General features: G+C 46.7%; 1 protein-coding gene across 1 annotated transcript in view; it reads right to left on the bottom strand.

Moving 5' to 3' along the window:
* The window catches only part of LOC147672097 (E3 ubiquitin-protein ligase TRIM39-like), a 136,863-nt gene that overhangs the window by 46,947 nt on the left and 64,663 nt on the right, over positions 1–25,253 (bottom strand). The window lies entirely within an intron of this gene.

Here is a 25,253-nt window from a genome sequence, read left to right as displayed (position 1 = left end):
TGTCGCCCTTTTGTCGGATCCGACATGGTGGGAGTCCGAGTGTTTCGATTTCACTTTCAGTTTCGTTGCCGGGCCCGAGGGCGGGGCGTCGGAAACTTTTTTCAGCGGTTTGACCGGGCCCGAGGGCGGGGTCGTTACCGCACGGGGTCGGTTTTTCGGTAAGGGGACGTCGTCACTCACGGTTTGTTGATCGATGAGTTCCTCAGTCTCCGACTGGTCCCCTTCCGACCCCGACTGTTCTTCTTCTTCTTCCTCGATTTGGTCGTCTCCGAACAACTCCGGGATCGCTTCCGCCTGCATTCTGGAAACCTCGTGTCTTCGAGCTCGACGATTTCTAATCGTTAGCTTGGAGGAGAATGCTGCACAGGCTTCGCAGTCCCTGGATTCGTGTTCCGGCGACAGACAGAGGTTGCACACCTCGTGTAGGTCCTTGTGTGGGAACTTAGCACCACACTTTGGACATTTTTTGAATGGAGTCCTTTCCATGGACTCCGGGCTTGACTGCGTCGAGAAAGGCCTCCTGTTCTTCGACGTAGATCCAAGTTTTTCTCTTTGGTTTTTAATTTGCAACGCGTCGGAATGGAAATGAACGCGTTCGATAACAATACCGTCGAATTGGAAAGGGAATACGCGCCGATAAATCACTTTCTTCCGAAGTAGATCTGGAGCGTCTCGATCCTCATCCGAACCCGATGGCGGAAAAAAACAATCTAAGGATGGAGCCGATGCCCATGCGCACTACCAGCCAAGGGAGGAGTCACCAAGATACAAAAGACTCTCCAAGAGAAAAACAAAGTGCAATCATCCGAGCCCAACACCAGATGGCGATCTATTCATAATGTACCATCTGCAGCCCATATGCCTCGAACTTGTAGTGTTTCTTAACGATAGCCTGTGTATCGTGAGTAGTGGTAGCGCATAACTATTTGAGTAACTATTGCCACGGGACTGGAGAGTCAGGCCCGTGGGATCATGTTATGTTCAGAACCCAGATCCTTAACACCAATCTGTTTTTACGTCCTTTCCTATGGCTCGCCCTTGCCTCTGTTCCCTGCTTGTGATCGTTGTTTTTTTCTTGCCTCTGTTCCCTGCTTGTGATCGTTGTTTTTTTCTTGCCTCTGTTCCCTGCTTATGATCGTTGTTTTTTCTTGCCTCTGTTCCCTGCTTGTGAGCGATTTTTTTTGTGCCTCTGTTCCTTGCTTGTGAGCGATTTTTTTTGTGCCTCTGTTCCCTGCTTGTGAGCGTTTTATTTTTGTGCCTGTTCCCTGCTTCTGAGCGTTTTTTCTTGCCTCTGTTCCCTGGGGCGTTACTGGGCAGAGATGGGCGTGTGGCTGACCTAGACTGAGGGATGTCTGTGTGTGTGTGTCTGTGTGTGTGTGTGTATGGCTCTGTGTGTGTGTGTTGGGCTCTCTGTGTGTGTGTTGGGCTCTGTGTATGTGTGTTGGGCTCTGTGTATGTGTTGGGCTATGTGTGTGTGTGTGTGTTGGGCTCTGTCTGTGTGTGTGTTGGGCTCTGTCTGTGTGTGTGTTGGGCTCTGTGTGTGTGTGTGTTGGGCTCTGTGTGTGTGTGTGTTGGGCTCTGTGTGTGTTGGGCTCTGTGTGTGTGTGTGTTGGGCTCTGTGTGTGTGTGTGTTGGGCTCGGGTGTTGAGCTGTGTGTGTGTGTTTGTGTTGGGCTCTGTGTGTGTGTGTTGGGCTCCGTGTGTGTGTGTTGGGCTCTGTGTGTGTGGGGCTCTATGTGTGGCTCTGTCTGTGTGTGTGTGTGTGGCTCTGTCTGTGTGTGTGTGGCTCTGTCTGTGTGTGTGGCTCTGTCTGTGTGTATGGCTCTGCGTGTGTGTGTGGCTCTGTGTGTGTGTGGCTCTGTCTGTGTGTGTGTGTGGCTCTGTCTGTGTGTGTGTGTGGCTCTGTCTGCGTGTGTGTGGCTCTGTCTGTGTGTGTGTGTGTGGCTCTGTGTGGGTGTGGCTCTGTCTGTGTGTGGGTGTGGCTCTGTCTGTGTGTGTGTGTGTGTGTGTGTGGCTCTGTCTGTGTGTGTGTGTGTGTGTGGCTCTGTCTGTGTGTGGCTCTGTCTGTGTGTGTGTGTGGCTCTGTCTGTGTGTGTGTGTTGGGCTCTGTGTGTGTGTGTGTGTGTTGGGCTCTGTGTGTGTGTTGGGCTCTGTGTGGGTAGCTTTTTTTGTAGGTGGGTCTGTGTGAGGGTGGCTCTGTGTGTAGGTGGGTCTGTGTGTGGCTCCATGTGTGTGTGTGTGTGGCTCTCTATTGCCATTGTAAATGATAATACCATTTATTTATGTTTAAAAAAAATGAAGAGAATGCCATTTGCAATGCCAATAGCTCTAACTTTAATAAAGCCGAGACCATTGCATTGTAAATGCTTGTTCCTCTTTCTAGGTGAGCTGCAGAAGGCAACACTGAACACTGCAGCACACATAGAAAGAGGAAGCAAAGAAGAGAAGGAAAATGCTACTCATCAGTATGCATCTGTTCTTGGCATGTAGAGCTGCAGATTCACATACTGTGCATAGATCGCCATCTGGTGTTGGGCCCGGATGTTTGCAGTTTGTTATTGTCTTGTAACAAGTCTTTGGAAGTCACAAAATAGGTGACTCCTCCTGTGGACAATAGTGCTCATGGGCATCGACTCCATCTTCAGATAGTTTTTTCGCCAAGAAGGGAAATGAGGGAGTTTTGTGAGAAACAGAAAGAGATGTCCATGTATGTTGTATCTAATTAAGATAATACTGGAACAGATCAAGGTGGGTGGGCGTGTGTGAATTTGCAGCTCTACATGCCAAGAACAGATGCATACTGGTAAGAAGCATTTTCCGTTTGAGGCATATGAGATCACACACTATGCATAGATTGCATAGCAGTACTGTCCCTTAGAGGCGACCACCAGTCTCTGTTGCAGTAGTCTGAAATAGTGTTTTGAGTACAGCCTGGCCCACACTAGCTTGTTTTGCTTGCACATTCTACACAATAGTGTTTTGTGAATGTGTGCGGTGTAGACCATGTAGCTGATTTGCAGATATCATCTAAGGGAATGTACCCTAAAAATGCCAAGGAAGCCCCTCTTTTGCGGGTAGAATGGGCTTTAGGGGGAATAGAAAGTGTACGTTTTGCTTTGTGATCGCAAATGTGTATACATTTGACAATCCACCTTGCAATTCCTGACTTTGATATGGGATTTCCTTTATGTGGTGGTGAAAATGAAACAAAAAGCTGTTTTGTTTTGCGAAAAGGTTTTGTTCTGTCAATATAGTAAAGAAGCGCTCTTTTGACGTCTAATGTATGAAGAGCTCTTTCTGCTACTGTTTGTGGTTGCGAGAAGAAGACTGGCAACTCTACAGATTGGTTAAGATAGAAGGGAGTAATAACTTTAGGAAGGAATTTGTTCTGAGAACCACTTTGTTATGATGGAGTTGTAAAAATAGTTCTTGAATAGTTACTGCCTGTACCACACTGACTCTTCTGAGAGATGTGATAGCCACAAGGAAAGCAACTTTCCATGTAAGAAATTGTAGCTCAGATTTATGTAGAGGTTCAAATGGAGGACCCATTAACCTAGTAAGGACGATGTTTAGATTCCACACTGGAGAGGGTAGTATCCTGGGAGGAATTATTCTTTTGAGGCCTTCCATAAATGCTTTAATGGCAGGTACCCTGAATAATGACAAATGTTGTCTATTTTGCAGGTAGGCTGCTTTGGCAGCGAGATGTAATCTGATTGATGTGTATGCTGGATTACATATTTGAAGATGCAGCAGGTAATATATGATGTGTTGAAAAGACGCATCTAGAGGTTTATTGTGTTATCGGAGCAGCATATCACAAATCTTTTCCACTTGGCTGCATAGCAGGTTCTAGTGGTGGGACGCCTAGCCTCTTTGATAACGTTCAGACAATCAGGTGGAAGATTGAGGTAACCAAATTCTAGGACTTCAGGAGCCAGATCGCTAGGTTGAGCTGTGCTGGATCTGGGTGTCTGATCTCTCCATGGTTCTGTGTTAAGAGTTGTGGGGAGAGATGTCGTTTTTGGTACGGGACTACTGATAGTTCCAGCAATGTTGTGTACCATGGCTGTAAGGCCCATGTTGGAGCAACTAGGATTAGTGTTAGTGACTGTTGCTGCAGCTTTCGTAGCACTAATGGAATGAGTGGGAGAGGCAGAAAAGAGTACGCAAATCTCCCTGACCAATTCATCCATATCGTATTGCCTTTGGACAATGGGTGTGGATATCTGGCGGAGAAGCCTGGGCATTTTGTGTTTGAATATGTGGTGAAGATTTCTATCTCTGGATGCCCCCACATTTGGAAAAAAGGTTCAAGGACTTGTGGATGAAGTTCACACTTGTGAATCTGTTGTGTCTGACGACTTAACAGATCTGCCATCTGATTTTGTTTTCCTGGAAGATGTTGGGCTAAAAAGAATATGTTTTGAGGAATAGCCCATCTCATATGCTCTGTGCTAGTTGAGAGAGCTGCAGAGAGTGCATCCCCCCTTGTTTTTGTAGATAATACATCGCTGTTATATTGTCCGTTCGGACTAAGACAGCTTTGCCCGATACGTGTTTCTGGATTGATTTTAATGCCAGAAAGATTGCTAGTAGCTCCAAATAATTGTTGTGGAGTAGCTTTTGCTGAGGTGTCCATTTGCCCTGTATGGTGCGATGTAGTAGATGAGCTTCCCAGCCGGTGAGCGATGCGTCTGCTGTTAACACGATTTGTGCATGGGCTCTAGGAACGGTCGGCCTTTGGAAAGGTTTTGTTTGTTCTACCACTGCAGAGAGCGATGTGTGCTGCCGTCCACCAACACCAGATCTGTTAGCGCACGTTGAGTTTGGTTCCACTGACATGTTAAGCATTCCCTGTAAGGGGCGCATCTGGAGTCTTGCATGAGGTACTATGAATATGCAAGAGGCCATCATCTCTATTAATTGCATAAACACTCAAGCTGGAATTGAGTTCTGCGGTTGGAATTTTGTTATAAGGGCTTGTATACTTGCTATCTTGGCTGGATTGGGATATGCAAGGCCTTTTGAGGTGTCTATTGTGGCACCTAGATATTGCTGGATGTGGGATGGCCGGAGGTGAGACTTTAGGAGGTTTATTGTAAACCCTAAGTTGTGAAGTAGTTGGATTGTGGTGTGTGTGTGATTCACACACTGGGTCTGCAACTTGGCTTTTATAAGCCAGTCGTCCAAGCATGAGAAGACGTGCATTTGTTGTCTTCTTAAGTGGGCTGCTACCACTGCTAGACATTTTGTGAATACTCTGGGTGCTGTGGTGACTCAGACTGGGAGAACCTTGAACTGGTAATGCTGACCGTCCACTACAAATCGAAGATATTTCCTGTGAGCAGGGTGAATGGTAATGTGGAAGTAGGCGTCCTTGAGATCTAAAGTGGCAAGGAAATTGCCTTGTTTGAGTAGAGGAAGGACTTGTTGAAGAGTGACCATATGAAAATGGTCTGATTGTATGTATAGGTTTAATGGTCTGAGGTCCAAGATGGGTCTTGGGGTTCCATCCTTCTTTGGAATCAGAAAATACAGGGAGTAAACAGCTGTGTTTTGAATGTGCAGGGGAACTGGTTCTATTGCATGTTTTTGTAGGAGGGAAAGCACTTCTTGTTTTAGAAGCGTTAAATTCTCTGTTGACATTGGACGCTGTTTGGGTGGTATGTTTGGGGGAGTTGAAGTGAGCTCCAGGCAATAACCGGATTGGATGATTTGTCTCACCCACCTGTCCGGTGTTACAGACATGTAAGAACTGTATCAATATTCCCCCGACCGGAGTAGAATGGTCCAGGGAGCGGCGGGAAGTCATTGTTTGGAGGTGGAGGCAGTGCGAGTATTGGTAGTTTTGCCTCTACCTTTGTTATTATTGCCCCTGTAACCTCCTCTGTAATAACATCTGGTAGAGGAGGTCTGTGTGAGACTCTTATAGGAGGTGGAGGAGTTATCTGTGTTAAAGCCTCTAGAGGCGCCCCTATGAGAGGAGCGACAAAAGGAACTTCTGGGAGCGTTTGCAAAGCTCCCATTGATTTGGCAGTATCTGTATCTTTTTTAATCTTCTCTAAAGATTAATCTACAGTTGGCCCAAATAGGTGTATCTGGTCAAAGGGTTGGTTTAATTTGGTAGTCTGAACCTCTGGTTTGAACCCTGAAATCCGTAGCCAGGCATGCCTGTGTAAGAGAACACTAGAATTAATAACTCAGGTGGCTGTGTCTGCAGCATCTAGAGTACATCGAATGGAGGTATTGGTTATTAGTTTACCTTCCTGGATGAGATCATTGGCCCTAGTTTTATATTGATCTGGAATGTGTTGTAGTAGCGTCTCTAGCTTGTCATAGTGCGCCCTATTGTACCTAGCCAGTAAGGCCTGGGTGTTGGCAATTCTCCATATGTTGGCTTGTTATGCTGTTTTTACCAGATACGTCCAAGAGTTTTGACTCTTTATCAGGCGGTGGAGCATCGCCTGAGGTCTGGGAGTTGGCCCTTTTCCTGGCATTGGAGACGACCAAGGAATCTAAGGGAAGCTGGCCTTTCATGTAAACAGGGTCAGTTGGGGCAGACTTGTATTTCTTTTTTACCCTGGGGTTAATGGCTCTAGCCATTACAGGGTCTTTAAAGACTTCAGGAGCGTGTTTGATTACCCCTTTTAACATTGGGAGAATAGAAGTGGACCTTTGAGATGATGCAAAAGTGTCCATGGGGAAGTCTTCTTCTATAGGGTCTGTGTGTAAATTTACCGCGTGGTATTCTGCAGCCCTGTGTATAGGCCGAGTGGATCCTATAGTGTCCCCTGGAGGGGATGGTCTAGATGGATAGACATCCTCTTGTGGTATATTAGGAACATCGGGTGTGCCAGAATTTTCCCATGGATCAGTTGGGATATAAGGATGACTAGGTTCCCCTAGAGGTTCATCATCCCCATCAGCCCCAGAGGTGCCCTCATCATCTGGAAGTGGAGGAGATTGTGAGGGTACTGGAGATGGGATAGGAGAGATGTATTGTGGAGGAGGTGGTGGAGAAGGAATCCTTAAAAGGAGAAGTAGCAATGTCTCTTTTCTTTAAAGGAATTGGAGGTGGTGTAGGTTTGTCCACTTTTCTCCTGTTGGAAGGACTAATTCTAAGATGACCTGTTTCTGGGTCTATTTCCAGAGTTTTTTGGGTTGGGTCAGGTCGAAAAAGCTCCTCTTCTGGAATTTGCTGTTTCGGTGCCGATTTTTGTGTGGCACCATTTTTGGAGTTGTTTTATGCTCCTTAGGTTTGGGATCAGGAGTTTTCTTGGGTTCCGAAGGTTTGCTTGGGGTCTTTAGAACCGGTTGCTTGTTTGGTTTCGATGATTTTTTCGGATCCGAAGATTCATTGGTAGTGGTTTTCGGAACCGGTTGTTTCCTTGGTTCCGATGATTTTTTCGATTCAAAAGTTCAGTATCTGTGCATTTCGGTGCAGAGTGCGCCGATGTGGAACCAGACTTCGATGCCAAGGAAGACAATGTTATTTGTTTTGGTTTGTCTTTTGTTGTCGGTGCCGTGTATGGGGTTTTGGCACCGACGGTAGGCTGGCTCGATCCAGAGTGGCTTAAAGGCTTATATGTTGACTTCTTTGCCGGGCACAAAGGCAGGGTGTGGGAAGTTTTATCCCGATGTGCACCTAGGCCCGAAGGTGAATGTGTTACCGAAGCCTTTGTATGGATGGATGGGGGGGAAAGGGTCGACGTCAGTACTTTCGACCCGCTGCCCTGGAGTGATGTCTTCGACGTCGGATTCTTCAGGTTCTGAGCTGCTAAAGGTGTTCTCTTCAATGTGCTCCTGCTCCGGTACATTGATGCCTTCTTGGAAGATATGGTCCAGTATGGATGATGATGATCGAGCCATACTTCTTCGAGCTCGACGATCTCATATGGTTTTCTTGGAGCGGAAAGAGGCACAAGCTGGACAGACTTTGGCCTCGTGCTCAGGTGAAAGTCAAAGGTTACACACCTCATGAAGATCGGCGTGTGGAAACTTGGATCCACATTGAGGACACTTTTTAAAAGGAGTCCTTACCATGAGCCAAAGGGCCTGATGGGGCAGATGGGCCCGAAGGCCTGCGTCGACGACCAGAACCGAAGAGTTCAAGTTTGTAGAGATGCGCTTCGAATGGGAAATGTGATCGAAGACAATACCGAAGAAAGGGTAAAAGATTGCGCGTCGAAAGGTAGATCGGTAATGACACCAAACTGGAACGCGTCGAACACATCCGTGCCCGATGGGAGAAAAAAACAATCTGAAGATGGAGTTGATGCCCGTGTGCATTATTGTCCACAGGAGGAGCCACCTATCTTGTGACTTCTAAAGACTTGTTCCAAGACAATACCAAACGTCAAACATCCAGGCCCAACACCAGATGGCGATCTATGCATAGTGTGTGATCTGCAGCTCATATGCCTCGAACATAAAGATATTTCACCCTGTTACACCCCACCTTTTGATGCATTCCCAGATGTACCTGAAATATGGGAATGTGCCATAATTCATGGGTAAAATGCATGGAGACACCCACGCTGCACCCATAGAACGCCTCGCTGGGGCAGAGTAACGCCACACCGGGATTTGCGCTGCATTACTCTTGATTTATTAAACCACACAAGGCCTTGCAAGGGGGCCTAGTGTGGCTTGATGAATCTAACTTAAGAGTTGGGTTTCTTTTGCATCCCATTGCATGGTGCAAGGGTGACAACTCTTTCATAAATATTCCCCATAACCTGCAAGTGGTTTCTTGAAGCAGGTGCAAGAGCAGAAGAAATAGACACTGCACTGGCACATCCCAAGCCTCTAGAATAGTCTTCAACTGTATAATGTCTGCACCCAAAGTCTCATGAGCTGCAGAGTAAAACAAAGTTCTTATTAACGCCTGTGCTCACCCGGTACATAGGTGGTCTCCTTCGTGCTTAAGAAATATATCTTACTTATCAGCATAAATTACATCTATGCTGTTAATTCTTGGGAAATGAGCCTGTTACATAAGATAAGCTTATTGTAACCTCAAGTACCATGCCTAGGAGACAAATGTCTTTGAAAATCTGTTATGACATTGAGAGGTAACTGTAACAAAGTTAGTATTAATTTATTGTAAGTTTTCTAAAGTGTTGTGTGATGCTTTTCAGATACTTCACAGCTGACAGCATAAAAACAAGTGAAATGACAGCGGAGAGTCGAATCTGAAGACTGGATCCGAAGTTCCACAATCGCAACCTTTGGTCTGTGATGGGTTCAATTTGAAAGCACATCTGGATATTTCTGGCTTTAACAGTTTCCAGAATTGTAAAGGGCTGGGTTCAGATCTCAAGGAAGAGGAGAGGGCATTCCATAATCTTTTTCATTTTCTTGAACAATTGTTGATGTTTAAGGTGAGCAGATGATGAGGGAAGGTTTCGGCCGGGGGTGCTGTGCATGGTAATTTCTGCACAATTTTTGCCTTAATAGGTCTTGTGGAACCTTCATTAAAAAAAATTAACCTGATGGTTTTTCTCAAACGCACCTAGAAGTGTGCAATACACAGAAAATAAACATGCACAATGGTATCTTTTTATGTAGTTCTGAGATTATACATTCTTTTGATGTACTGAGGTACATAAACTACCAAGTATATGAAAATGGATTCCTAACTAGTGTCTGGAAAGGCAGGAGTAAACACGCAGTGTCTCTGCCCAACTGGCCGGCGCATGCAGTTAACATATTATACCACTGTCCTGGTGCCCAAGAAGTTTATGACAATACCCCCACAGTGTGGGCACAAGAAGATACCAGGGTAGACCAGGACGCTAACCAGCTACTTTCTTTCACCCTTCCTAGGGCACCGCTGGAAGTTAAGCTCTGCCTCCCTAAACTTCCTGAGAGCCTGAAGAAAATATTACTAACCTTTGGTAACAATCGCTCTGGAGGATTCTCTAATCACCTACAGACTCTTCACCCTATGAGCCTTCACCAGGTGCGAGGTTCGATCTAGAAAATTTGCAAAAGTCCCCTTGCACAGAAGCTGGCGCCATAACTCCAAGCCAACCCCTGCACCTCCCTGGATGTGAAGGAACAGAGCCATATTTGGTGCCATCTAACAAGCCGATATCAGTTCTCTGCCCTTCTCCCCACGCCTTTAGAGGCAGGAACAAACCTGACATACAAAGAAAGACAGTGCGCAAAACCAGCATGGTAACCGCTCCTCAGTCGCAGGCAAATTGATAAGAAATCTGCATGTAGATACAGCAGCCATCAGAAAGTTTGTTATCAAAAATAAGCAACTTTTTATTTGAGGCAAGGGGTCAGAGAGGGACCTGCAGATCCAGCGCCTCATGAATCAATACTCAAGAGTACACCCTGAAAACAGGTCTGAGGAGTGGAAGAACACTGGGCATTGACAGATGAGAAATAGATTGTGAAAGATGCAACTGGATACCAGATAGATTGGTAGCGGTCCAAACAACTGCAAAACAAGTCAGAAGCCTACCCGAGGGACAAACCTCAGCACACCTCAGGACAATAACAACCGTAACATAGACACTCCTAGGAGAAAAACAGCCAAGACACTTAGACAGTAACGCTCAGTAGTACCCAGAAGCAATGGTCTGGCAGATAATAAGCAGAAGGAGTCAGCAAGCCAATAATACAGCAAAAGTTACTCAAATGGAAGGAAAGCAGAACACTCTAAACCCCAACCTTTCTGAATCAGAAGAAGACGATGTCGAACACAATCACTACTTCTAGGTATCAGTAGCAGGGAGCCTTGTCATGCTAACAGAAGGCAGCAACCAACAAAAGGAATCTCAATCATCGACCAAACACATGTTCAAACATGAAGTACACAGCAGAAAGGAAAGCCACAAAGCAACAAGGAAAAAATACATCAGCTTCTAGATCCTCAAACATTCAACAGAGACCAAAGAGTCAAGGATGGTTGAATATGCAGGCAAAGTCCATAACCCTGCACACAGCCAACAACAACCTGGTAACTGAGTCAAGATGACTGCTCCCTTAAAGATGAGCGTAAGTGGGGATCCATTGGCCTGTATAAATGTTTAAAGGAAGTTGCATGATGCATCATACCCAAAACGATGTCAAAACTTATAAGCATCAACTCCAGAAAATGGCAGCAAATACCAAGTGAATACAAGGCTATAGAACCTGGGGAAAGTGGGCCACCAAGAACAGTGATGGACCGCCATCAGCCAGAGAAAAAAAGAGCACAATGGCATCCAATCCTAAATAATTCACTTGCTCACTCTACTGCAAAAGAGCCAAGCTTAGGCTGAACTCATCACAGCACCCTTCATCTCTGAGCAAAGGACAATAGCAAATAGAGACACAAAAAGGAAAGAAGAAGAAGAACCCGCTACCATGACCAGTCATGCAATGTGACAAAAGCCCTTACCAAACTCTAATTAAAAATGTGAATGTCCAGTACACCATACATCCACAGGTGAAGCACATGTCATGCAGGGGAGTGAACCTTTTGAGGTTACCTGCCTCCAGGTCGGAAGGCATCAATCAGGAACGATGGACAACAGAACCAAACTAAAGCGGTCTCTGAAGTAACCACAGATCAGTGAGCAAGACTCAGTAATGACCTGCCTAACGTTATTATTACAAACTGTAGCCGTCATCAGTTATAACTGTCCAGGATTTCCACAGAAGAAAGCCAAGAAGGCCTTAAAATGTATACATTGATCAGATAAAGCAGCACACCACATACCAAACCAGCACTGGCGAACCACATCCTTCCACTACAGCCAGACAGAATATGCAGATTAGGATAAAAAAAGTAACACCAGGGACACGATTGACAAACAGCATTAAACTCAAAACAGGAATTATCTGAATGTGATAAAAGATTATGAGATGGCGAACAGTGTCTGGGCCAGAAGATGACAAACGAAGATCAACCTATGACTAACTGTAATAATCTTTAGTCGGGTTTTCAACAACTGTAATGGAATGCCCGTTTTAATGCTCTGTTATAATAAAAAGATAAATAAAATAAAAAACAAGAAGTATCTGTCCAGTCATTTGCCTCAGCAGGGCAGAAAAACAGAAGCCCCAAACCCGGGACCCCAAGGAGGTCACCCCTTAACAACATCTGGCCACAAATACAAGCATACCGTTAAGGGGATAGGACTATATGAAAACAAACAAAAGGAACACGTCGAACTATGGCACCTTATGGGGAACAACCTTCACAACGCAACTTTTACGATGCAGTACCATCACAACGCAACCATGACAACGCATGTGCCATTACAATGCATGCCATTATAACGTAGGTGCTATAACAGCGCATGCCATTACAACGTAAGTATAAGTATAGATAAGTATTAAATGTTTTAAATATACATTTAATTTTAATTTCTTTTCATTTTATGAAATAAATTTTAAATATAAAAATTATTATTATTATTATTATTATTCATTATTAAAACATTTTAAATTTTAAAATGTAATGTATTTTTTTGGCTTTATGAATTATTATTTTTAAAATAATTATAACATTTTAAATACATTTAATATTTTATTCAATTATAATTTAATTTATTTTATTATTTTTTAATTTCTTAATTAAATTTATTTTAGAATAGTCATTTTTACCCCTACACTATCCATCACTTACCCTACTATTACACGCGCCTGGAGTTAGAATAGTAATTTTCACCCCTACACTATCCAACACTTACCCTACTATTACACCCCCCTGGAGTTAGAATAGCAATTTTTACCCCTACACTATCCAACACTTACCCTACTATTACACTCCCCTGGAGTTAGAATAGTATATTTTACCCTCACACTATCCAACACTTGCCCTAATATTACACCCCCCTGGAGTTAGAATAGTATTTTTTACCCTCACACTATCCAACACTTGCCCTAATATTACACCCCCCTGGAGTTAGAATAGTAATTTTTACCCCTACACTATCCAACACTTACCCTCCTATTACACCCCCCTGGAGTTAGAATAGTAATTTTTACCCCCTAAACTATCCATCACTTACCCTACTATTACACCCCCCTGGAGTTACAATTATAAATTTAAATATTTTAATAGGCAATTCACGGGGCAGCATCTGGACTTGGACCCTCTGGCGATCTTCTGCTTTCCTGGCCCACGGTCGCGGCACCCGCTCCTCGGTTGGCTGCTAGACCCACCCACAACGCCCTCACCGCTGCGGGACTGCGAGGCAGTTCGAGACACACCTGCAGCCACTTCCCGCAGCGGACACGCCCCCACGCCTGGATTACCATAAACTTTCACAACACCCGCTTCGCGGGTGTTACTCACTGGCGGCAATTCACGGGGCAGCATCTGGACTCGGACCCTCTGGCGATCTTCTGCGTTCCTGGCCCACGGTCGCGGCACCCGCTCCTCAGTTGGCTGCTAGACCCGCCCACAACGCCCTCACCGCTGCGGGACTGCGAGGCAGTTCGAGACACACCTGCAGCCTCTTCCCGCAGCGGACACGCCCCCACACCTGGATTACCATAAACTTTCGCACCACCCGCTTCGCGGGTGTTACTCACTGGTGGCAATTCACGGGGCAGCATCTGCACTTGGACCCTCTGGCGATCTTCTGCTTTCCTGGCCCACGGTCGCGGCACCCGCTCCTCGGTTGGCTGCTAGACCCGCCCACAACGCCCTCACCGCTGCGGGACTGCGAGGCAGTTCGAGACACACCTGCAGCCACTTCCCGCAGCGGACACGCCCCCACGCCTGGATTACCATAAACTTTCACAACACCCGCTTCGCGGGTGTTACTCACTGGCGGCAATTCACGGGGCAGCATCTGGACTTGGACCCTCTGGCGATCTTCTGCGTTCCTGGCCCACGGTCGCGGCACCCGCTCCTCAGTTGGCTGCTAGACCCGCCCACAACGCCCTCACCGCTGCGGGACTGCGAGGCAGTTCGAGACACACCTGCAGCCTCTTCCCGCAGCGGACACGCCCCCACGCCTGGGAGGTTAAAAACCGGGCTAATCATTCCGCGCAGCGGGACGCGCGCGGGACGAAGCGCGGGGCTAAGCCCGGGCAAAGGGCGGGCCCTCTGAGGCCCTCGTAGGCCAGTGTAGGCTGGGCTGGGCCTACTCTCTTTCGCCTATTTTACATTGGAACTGTGGTCTTTGACACAGGCGACGGATATGGCATCGCTGGTTGTAGAAGGTTGTACTGGGAAGGTGGTGGGAGCTAGAAACGGGACTCTGGATAATTATTTCTCAAGGGCCCTGGTTGATGGTGATCAGGAAATCTCCCTGGCTGAGCGTAGGGCAGAACGCCGGCGCTCCATCGAGAACATGAAAAATAGGCCTCTTATCGATACCACTCCTAATCTTGTCACCCAGGAGGGTGGCTCATTAAACATCAGCGAGGATCCAATATCCCAGAATGTCGTCCCGCTTTTATTGCGGGATTGTACTCCCACTCCATGTTTGCCCCCCGACCAGGCTGCAAGTGTCTCCCCCTCCCCAGTCCCAGCTGTACTGCTGTGGATTTAATAACTCAGACTCCCACTACAGCTAAACCAAGGAAGACGAAGCCGAAACAAATAGCTGTGGTAGAGATGCATGGTCCTCCTCCATGCAAGAAAAGAAGGAAACTGAGGGGTGGGCAGGGTAAAGCCAAAATCCCCCATTCCGACTTTGGGAAAGTTGCAAAGCCCCCTGCCAGCTCCGATATGTCAACTGTGGAAGTACCAGAATCTCATCCAACCTTGACAATACCACAAGCAGTAGCTCCCTCTGTCACAGGTACTACACCATAGACCATGACAACACTTCTGGGGCCCCACAACCGAATGCATTACCCCCCGTTACTTCACTGGGGAATCTGGAATTCCTACTTATGTCCCTGCTCCTGCCCATTAGTGAGAGCATAAAGAAAGTGGAGATTAGGCTCACCATCTTGGAGACGGCTATAAGTAGAATGGTTACCTTAGCCAAGGCCCAGGCGACTGGGGTCGCTCAACCAGCAACCTCTGCTAAGCAATCTTCTAGCAAAGTTTCTATAGCTCCAACTTAGCCCCCCAAACCTAAGTCACAGCTCCCCGGCAGGGCTGACCTTGAACATCAAAGACCGCCTCTCCCAAAGCCTCAAAACATCCCAGTATCAGGTCTAGTGGGTGATCCACAGAAGGGACCGATAAGGGCTCCCACAGAAAATATGCGGGAGGAACAGGGAAGCGCCAGACACACCAGAGCTCCAGTGACCAAAAGGCCACAAGTGGAGATACCTCCACAAGCGGTGCCTTTTGTGGTCGTCTTAACTGGGGTCCCGCCATTATCCGATAACAAGAGAGAGGGCTACGCTCAATTGAAAAATAAAATAATGCACTGGCTGCGTACTTATAGGCCCATTTCACATAACATCAACTGGTTGGGTAACAGACGCAAAGACATTGAGGGTGACCTGGTGGTGGTCAATTTTAGAGACCGGCGTGCAGTGGATTATACATTAAACTGGCCCACTGGAAGCGGAGATAATTGCATCACCCCGCGGGCTCTGACATACTTTTACCCTAGATCTGTGGTGCTTCCCCCATCTTTTACAAACGGGCTGTACCCTCCCCATCCTAGCCCCCGCCCTTATATAGCAATAGGTATGCCCCTTATGGCCAATATCCCGTCCAGGCGGCTGACCCTTTGGGATGGATTTCGGCACCCCAGAGAAACAACAGAAATACCAATAGCAGAATGGAGCACCTGAGGCCCTTCACCCCTCTGGAGATAGGTAACAGGTTCCCATTGCTATCGGGTTTGGAAGACTGTGACTGATGTCCACAGACGAGGGGGGAGATGGGTGGCCGTCCAAGTAGTGTCATCCCAAAGGGTACTGAGCTTGAGGAATTAAGGGAGGCAAGAGGCAACGACAATAGACAGGCAGGTGGTAGTATCCTATCATCGATACCATCTACCTATGTGGACGCCTTTCCCATCCCTAAAGAGGGGGAAAGGAGCGGGAGTAAGGGGGCCCCTGGATTGACCCCTATAGACCACAGGGACATTCACTTGTTATCCTGGAACGTGGCAGGGTTAAAAAGGAAGAGGGCGCTTCCGGAACGGCATAAATTCATCGAGAAGTTCGATGTCTGCCTATTCCAGGAAACTTGGAGCCTGCTCCCTCTATACAAATCAGGATAGACCACATATTTCTCTTCCGCAGTGAGTAGTGGGAAGGGTAGACCAGCGGGAGGACTACTGGTTTGGATCAAAATTGATCTGAATTGGGATGTTGCTATTCATGACTCCGTGTGTAGGGATGTCCTACACCTCTCTTGTAGGGGATACGCTGAGGGGAGTAGGCTTGAATTATTTAATGTTTATGCTAGAGGGGCACCGAGGGACACATCCTCAGTAACATTAACGAGTTTAGATACAGCACTAGCGAAGTGTCCCCATTCTGCAAAAATTATAGTGGGCGGGGATTTTAACTGTACATTTGAACCTCTTAGCGGGGACAATCCCTTGGGCATTGAGGGGGAAGATTCTAAATGGTCTATCCCAGCCTTATCGTAACCCCCTATTCGAAAATGGTCAGCAAGGGCAATCCAAATCAACGCCCTAACCAGGGAACACAACTTAAGAGCACTCAACGGTAGGACTAATTCAGATAGGGATAGTGCAATGACATTCAATAGGCTCAGTGGCCCGTCTTGAATCGATTATATCTTATTGGACGTCAGACTCTGGAAAGACCTAATAGATATGGAGGTGGTGGCTACACAGGATAGTGACCACAACCCCCTTTGTACCAAGCTCAGGTGGGGTAACCTAAAGGGTGTGGGGTCGAGTGCTCCCTTGAGGTTGACCAAAGAGGTTGTCCCCTATAATAGTAACCATAGGTTGAAATGGGACAAGGCCCAATTAAAGGAAGATCAACTGGGGAGTATAAAATCCCTTGTGGTAGATCTGACCTTGGACTTGGCAGCACGGGAACAGGGATTGGGAAGCGCACCGGAGTTACCCATTGCCTTAGATATAGCCTATAAGAATACAATAGAGCAGGTGAGCCAATACTTCTCATCTAAAGGGAAAAGCTTTAAAGCTATTAATACACCTCCCATTTCCACTAATCCCTGGTACACAGCCCAGTGCAAGGGAAAAAGGAAAGAGTTAACAGCTGCCCTGCTCAAAAAAGATCCCTCACTAATTAGAGCGGCTAGGAAGGATTATTTGAGGGTCGTGGCAACTGCCAAACGAGAGTGGGAGGAAAAATATTGGCAGGACCTAAATGGTGCGGTCTGCATGAGGAACTCAAGGCTATTCTGGGACCTAATTAACAAAGCTAGGCAACAGAGTACACAACCACTAGCCACCCATATAACAAGTCAGCAATGGGTTGACCACTTTTCTGCAGTATATGGCGGAACTGAAGTTGACCCTTCTTTAACGGTAGCCATGGGTAGAGAAGGGGGACATACAAGGGAGCTCGAGGAACCATTTCTGCCCTTGGAGGTACTAGCGGCTATTAGACATCTGACCCCGAAGAAGGCGGCTGGCCCAGATGGGATACCGGGGGACCTTCTGATAAAGGAACCAAAGGCTTGGGCCGAATTAATTGCCCTTATAATGAACTGCATCGCCAGGGGGCACCCCGTGCCTGACTCTTGGAAGGGCGCTGAGGTGGTTACGGTGTTTAAAAAAGGGGCTAGAGAGGACCCTGCCAATTACAGACCCATCAGTCTGATAGATGTGATTCAGAAAGTGGTTGGCAGGGTCATTATCTCAAGGGTTGGAGCCTGGATGGAAGAGGAACAAATCCTCTCCCACCTTCAAGCAGGATTCCGTCAGAGGGTGGGGACGATGGACCAGGTCTTTCGCTTTTTTGGGATCTATTGGAAGTCAGTTACCATCAAAAGAGGCAGCCTTTATATGGCTTTCATAGATCTCAGGATGGCTTTCGACCTGGTCCCTCGAGCAAGGCTGTGGGAGGCATTGGAGAAGATGGGCTTCCCAGGGCCCCTTTTGAGTTTCATCATCAGGCTCCACGAGGGGAATTATGAGAGGATCAGATGGGGCACTCAGGGCCAGTTAACAGAAAGGGTGACCGTGAGGAGGGGAGTGCGCCAGGGATGTGTCATGGCACCGACCCTCTTCTCCCTGTTTGTGAATGGTGTGGTGGATCATCTGAGAGGGGAAGAGGTGGACGCACCATCCCTGGCGGGGGAACGAATCCCCACTCTACTCTTCGCGGACGACACCTTACTGATCTCCAAATCCCCGGTGGGATCTCAAAGGCTTTTAAATCGCTTTAGCACCTTCTGTACAGATAGAGGACTCACCATCAATACCTCGAAAACTAAGCTCATGGCTTTCTCACCCTCCAAAAGATTCAGAAACAATCTCACACTTAATGGGGCACCCTTGGAGTTGGTAGAATCATTCGACTATTTGGGGGTACGGGTAAATAGTCGGATGAATTGGAAGGACCACCTGGCTAAAATGTTACTTAGCCATAAAAGAGTGTCAGGGGTGACTCTGAGAAAGCATCGGGAATCAACGAGCAAACCCGTGGCTCCAGTTATGGCAATTTATGAGGGCCAGATACTCCCGGCTGCACTGTATGGCTCAGAGCTGTGGGCGTTTGAAAATGTTTCAGAGCTAGTAGCAGCGGAAAATAAGTTTTTTAGGGACTTGGTGGCTCTTCCCGTTTCCACTCCGTTAATTCCCCTGCGGCTTGATCTGGGCAGGCGATCCATTAAAGAGCAAGTGCGGCTGCACCCCTTACTGTTTTGGGTGAGGCTGCGAAGGACCGAGGAGCTCGCTAACTATGCTGCTGTGTTGGATGAATTAATTTTGCTAGACACCGGTAATAAGACCAGGTGGCTGCACAATGTGAGGCAGCTGGTGATGCAATTGGGCCTAAGGGATGTGTGGGAGAGCCAAATGCCACCTCCCAAACCAGTGATCAAGAAGTTATACTGGGATTGGGTGCAGGCAGAGGCAATACGCAGCGGGGTAGGGGGCTTACTTACAGAGCGGTTCCTAAAGGTTAAATGGTCCAGGAAGCTGGAACCCTTCCTCGACCTCATAACCAAGCCTCTAGAAGGAGCCCTTCATTTAAAGTTGAGGTATGGGACCCTTCCAGTGCATGAGTTTACCTCGGGGTGGTCTAATGCTGATGGCCCTCCGCGCCCATGCCCTGGGTGCGCGGCCCCGAAGGAGTCTGTGGCGCACTTACTGTTTTCCTGCCCCGCATATAAAACTGCCAGGAAGGTATGGTTAAAACCAGTATGCAAGGGGCTGGGTTTGAGGTGCCACAGAATGGCCCTACGAGTCATCAGCTCTGACTCAACTTCCACTGTCATGGTATGCGGGGTGGCCAAATTCCTGGGCAGTGCATGGCTGACCCGTATTAGGAGGTTAAAGCAGCAAACCCCGCCGCTGTCAAACAGATAGTCGGCACCCATTGGCCGTATGTTATGCTGAGTTTAGTATAGTTTTGAAGTCATCCTATCAATTAGATAACAATGTATTGATGAGAATGTTTGAACCGGGCCCCACATTAAACACCCAATGTACTGTAAAATATGTAGGTTTCATTTTAACCGGGAATTTTATTGTGCCAGGTTTTATCCAATGTTGTTATTCTTTTTCTTTTAACAGAAAGTAATGTATAATTGTTGAAAATGTATTCTTTTATGGTGAAATTTTTACCGAATAAAGATTTATACTACTACTACTAAAATATATTTTTTTTAAATTTAATTAAAATAATTAAAAAAAATACTTTTTGTAATTTAATTAAAATTAAATTAATATTCAAAATGTAATATTTAAAATATTTAAATATTTAAAAAATTAAATACTTACTTATACTTACGTTGTAATGGCATGCTTTGTAATAGCACCTTCGTTGCAATGCCATGCGTTGTAATGGCATGCGTTGTAATGGCACCTGCGTTGTCATAGTTGCGTTGTGATGGCATACGCTGTGATTGCATGCGTTGTAACGCCATACATCCCACCTTATACCAGCCCAACCAGATGTGACCCACTGCAGAAACTCCTTTCAGAATTAGGACACGGCTTCCAAGAACATGAGGAACAAGGTTGATGCGTACTTTTTACAACCACAACACACATGAGTACAGGTGCACTAGACCTGTGAAAATGAGCGGGTAAATCCAGAAGATCTTATAGGGACTCCGCAAGTCATGGCACTTTCCATCTGCACTAGGTAATGGGTGAGGGTTTTCTCAATGTTCAACAGAAGTGCATCTTCTAAACCGCTCTTGAACATCCATCAGCCTCTCTGTGCATCCTCTAGGACTTCTATATAGATATCAACAACCAGGAAGGAATATGTCCGTCTGGGCCCCTCTAGAACTGGCTCAGCTCCATCTGGGAGACCTTGAAGGGTCAATCCTGCAAGTCCCTCTGTGCAACCATTGGTTCACCAAACCCGGCACTTAGGCCAGAGATACAGTGCACTGTAGGCTTTGTGAGCGTGAAATTCTTTCATGCATCAGGCTATAGGTGGATAACTTAAGGATTAACGGGCCCCAAAGAAGTTGCCGCTTTAAGGGGAAAAAAAATCAATGAATAATATCCACCATACGCCCGGGGTTTATCCACAGTTTGGGTGGATATCTGGGAACATTTTCTGCCCGAGACCAGTGAGGCGAGCTGTTGAAAGGAGAGTCATGGGACAGCCCTCGCCTAAATCTGGCTGCAAGACTATCTGAGAGATGTATGGGAACTGACGTCACGCATCACTTGGCACAGCAGTGGCCGCTGGTAAACTTTGGAAGCGGCATAAACAGATATGGACAGCATTAAATTGTAAAACATGATCATAGGGCTGCCTATTCTTTATGTACTTAGTATTCCGGCTGCCATATCATAGAGGGCAAGTGTGTTTGCTGTCTATGCGAAGCCAATGGCAATTGTTGCAAAATGTGTTACTTCTCCCTAATGTGAAATCGGTCAATTGTGCATTTAGTTTTCCAGACCTTAGCACGAGTTAGCAGCTGCAGGTGTCTCAAGCAGTGCTTAATTTGTAAAATATGAAGTGCAGGTGCTAACATTTTTCTGGCAGGCCACACCCACTTTCCCGGCTCGAACCCACTTCCTTCAGTGGCCCCACCCACTTCCATTGTTGGGTCTACTGACATCCACAACTCTCAACACATCAGAGCCACCTCATCACTTCTTGAGTTCCACAAGAAGCTGAAGCGCTGGCTCTTCACATAAGCACCTAGAGTACCTCACACTACACAACTGCCCAAGCGCTCTACTAATAAATATACCATAATATAAAACATAAGAAGCCTATAACAACTTAAAAGTGAACTTGAATTACAGAATGTGTGTGTGTGCCTGAGCAGAGACGACACCAGAGCTAAGCAGCATGTCTTCACTGCGAGAAGTCTGCGAGAAGTGCTGTATTCTGGCTGGTAATGGCACGTAATGACTTATAATATTGCGTGCTCTGAGCCCGGCTGCCATCCTTGCCAGCCTGAGTCAGCGATTCCACAGCACCTTCCCCTCCAAACTAAAACAATACAGTAGTTCGCTGCAACACTTAAATTAGTTTCTTCAGGCAGGGAGAGACCCAGCTGATTTAAAGGGCTCTCTCTGGCGCCGTTATGTGTCCTCTTCAGCAGGGCAATTAATAATTCCTTCGGTGGACCACCTGTCAGGAGGTCCGGTCGTGGGATTACAAGGCAGAGGAGAAGCTTTACAAATATATCTTCCGGCCCGTGTAGTAATACTGTGTGTCAATGTTGAAAATGGTGCTTTCACAATTACTGCTACACTTATATATACAATTCTGCATACTGAATCGTCCTTAGGCAGTGCAGGAAAGGCAATATGAAACAGCCGCCTAGAGCGCCACCCCTATGTCTCATTACCCAATATTCCAGAACATTCCTCTCTTTCCTATACTCCCTTACACTTCTGTTCCCCAACAGAATTTCAAAGTAAACGTAAAATAACATATTGTTATACGAACATCAAATTTTCCCAACATTCCCTTTTCCTCTTTTCCCTTCTATCTCTCTGAATCTAATCTCATATGTTTTCAAGCAGCCTAAGGATGTCCCCTAAGCAGTGAGTAGGTCAGGGTAAGGTAGTAGAGATCCCATGTCATCGGGTGAACTGTTTGGCGAATAAGAGCTTTTATGGGTATATTTACATTAGTCACCGCTCGTCCCTCAAATACCTGCAGAACATTCTGGCAGGATTCGCGCCCATCCGTGCTCTTTCACACTCTAGGGACTCTGCCATAAGGCGCTGTGGGGTTAATGAGGCCTTTTTCACAAATACTTGCCTGCAGCTATTACGAGCCTGCTGTATGTTTAGCAGGCGGGTGGGGAGTTAAACACTCAGTACCTCTGTAGTCGTGCATCAGAGGTGTGCTCACGAATGTGAAACAACATAAACACCCCATAAAAAATACACGTGTCTCTTGGAAATGCAGCGGCTGGAGTTGTATCAAGCTAATTCAGCAGATTACTTTCGGCACTGACTTACTTTGAGGATGCGAGCGGCAATTCCAGGGCTGCTCACCTCTGCAAAGGCTGGATTAATGGACCGTGTGCTGCTGGTTGCCGGGGGGAGGGGGAAGCAGTGAAACCAGCTCTCGATATGACCCCTGCCCGTCTCTGCCAGGCCTCCGTGGGGATTCAGAGTAAATTATTTTTTTTCCCTCGCTTAGTACACATGAATCCGGCAGGAAGTATTTAAATGTCTCTGTATTGACATTTAGCAACAAAAAAAAAACGGCAAATAAAGGAAAATGCAAAAGTTGTTTTTTAACACTCACGTTCCCTAATTGAGATGAGAGTCGTCCCGGCTGTTCAATGAGTCCAGCGCGGTACTGTCCTGTGACAGGCTGTCCTGCAACAACTGGTGCAACTCGGGTCACTGACTCTTTCCTTTGCGTCCCTCGGCCGGTGCAAGCTGCAGCAGGAACTGCGAAAGCTATGAATGGTTTGCGGGCGGCAAATTTAGCAACCAGCCATCTCCCTCCCTAAACAAACTGAACTCCCCCTCCCTAAGACAGGATGTGACGACGGTCCACCATGGCGCCAGCAAGTACTAGCACAATACCTGAAGGGCCCGCCTGTGACGTCAGGGTGACAGCCAGAGCTGCACGTGGGAGAATCGCAACATTGTAGCAGTGTGTCATCGCGCAGCGCCACAGGAATATATATGTGGTAGCCTGGCTGTGCAGATTTGTTACATTGCTCTCTCAGCCGGTCCAGAGCTGAGAGCAGAAATCTTCTAACTATTTATGACCTTACTGAGCCCAGCAAGTAGCTGCTGGCAGCACGTCTCAGAGCAGTATGCGGAGTGTCCCATTATGGCTGAACGATCAGCTCTTCACCGCCACTGGGAAGACGTGTGTGAGCAGGCAGCAGCTGATATCCTGTGTAGACCCGGCCCTGACCTATAAGTGCCGGTGCTAAGCACCGGAAAGCACCGGCACAAATTAAGCACTGGTCTCAAGCTTCTCAGCACAGCCAAGAATTATAGCCCGCTTTCTCTACATTCAAGCAGGCAGTACAACTTTCGTTTCGCAGCACTTGTGATTTCATTTCAGACTTCACGCGCACTAGTCATTGGCGTTGATTCACAAAATTGAGTATCGGAAGTGACATCATCCAAACATTCAGCTGCTGACGACATTACAGGAAGTGACGGCACATTTATTTTTTACCCTGGTGATGCTACGGAAGGGGCTGCTGGATGACCTTTGACATAATGGCATTACTGTAGTGACACAGCTCAAGCAACAAATTAAACAATAAATATTAAATGCAAGGTTAATAAAATATTGCAACAGGAGTCTAAAGCAGATATTAATCTATTTTTTAAGCACGCAGACACACAGTACATAAACAAATTTATTTCTAGAAACTGCTTTAGAAACCTTTTGCATTAATTTATTGACCAATAAATTAATATATTTATGAAATACACATGTGCATCATCCTCATGATTTCACATTGTAGGGGGCCCACTCAGTTGTATCTGTGGCCTCCTCCTAGAAACTCCCTTCTAGAGACACTGAGGATATAAACAAATGAATTAAAATGCCCCAGTTTAGGATAAAAAGTAAACGGCACATATAACCATGTTTCCTTTAGTTCCTGCCACTGCCTATGGGACCGGTCACACCAGGGGTCGGAAAGGTAATGTTAGGGGTCACAGGGAGCAAGTCAGGGGTCACAAGCAGGAAGCCAGGGGTCGCAGCTGCTCCGATATGGTGTCCATGGCACTAGCACCTTTCTCCTCTCATTGAAGGCGGGACCACTCTCTGAAGTCTGCCATCCCCATATCATGGCAGTGTGGGGTGGGTCAGTGAAGCTTGCGGATTCAACCCACTTTATGTTGAGGGGGAAACGTTGTAAAGAGTCTGAGCTGAATGACATGAAGCCACACACTGGGCTTCTCTCTCCAACGGACAAGCATATATCTTGCTGCTGCATTGCTGCTGCCTGCACCACCCACTGATACAATACAATAGAATTTGTAAAGCATGGGGTTGCTTCAGAAGAAGGGTCCCGGAGCTAGCGGCAGAAGCGCGGAACAAACAAGAAGTAACAGACCTCAATATAGAAAGCCTATGCATTAAAAATAAAAGTCTTTCATAGTTTACGAAAAACGGATTCTGAAGTAGCGAAACAGAGCATTCGGCAGGAAATTCCAGAGTTTGGCAGTCAGAGATGAAAAGGAACGGCCACCTCTTGTCTTGCGAACCCTGGGAAGGCGCAGAAGCTTTAGAGTGTTGGATTGCAACGATCTGCCCTGGTGGTAGCAGACCATCTACTTCTTAAATATAAAGGGCCTTTTTGCTGAAAGGCTCCATAAGCGAAGATGAAGGCCTTGAATGTATTGGGGCTGACAATGGGCACCCAGTGTAGACTGCGTAAGGAGGCAGCTACAGATGAGCGAGCCGGGATCTTCAAAATCAGACGTGCTGCCGTATTTGGAAGGATCTGCAAGCGATGCAGCAAGTAAGCCGGTAGACCCAGGTACAGACTATATGTGAAGTAAATTTGGAAGTAACCAAGGCATGGATGATGGTCTTGCGATTGTCCTGAGGAACCAGATGGAGCCTCTTACTGAGAGATTTTAACTTAAGGAAACAACTATTGGAAACAGCTCTAATCTGTGGCTTGAAAGACTGATAGAATCAAATTTGAAGCCTGGATTTCTTACTGATGAGAAATGGAAGGGCTGCACAATATAACTCCAAAGTCATTGCATCACTCCTGTACCTCAA

The sequence above is a fragment of the Lissotriton vulgaris genome, unplaced genomic scaffold (assembly GCF_964263255.1).
Source record: "Lissotriton vulgaris unplaced genomic scaffold, aLisVul1.2 SCAFFOLD_2700, whole genome shotgun sequence".
Lineage (NCBI taxonomy): Eukaryota > Metazoa > Chordata > Amphibia > Caudata > Salamandridae > Lissotriton > Lissotriton vulgaris.
Note: the sequence above shows the minus strand (reverse complement) of the source record. Positions and strands in the feature narration are given on the sequence as shown.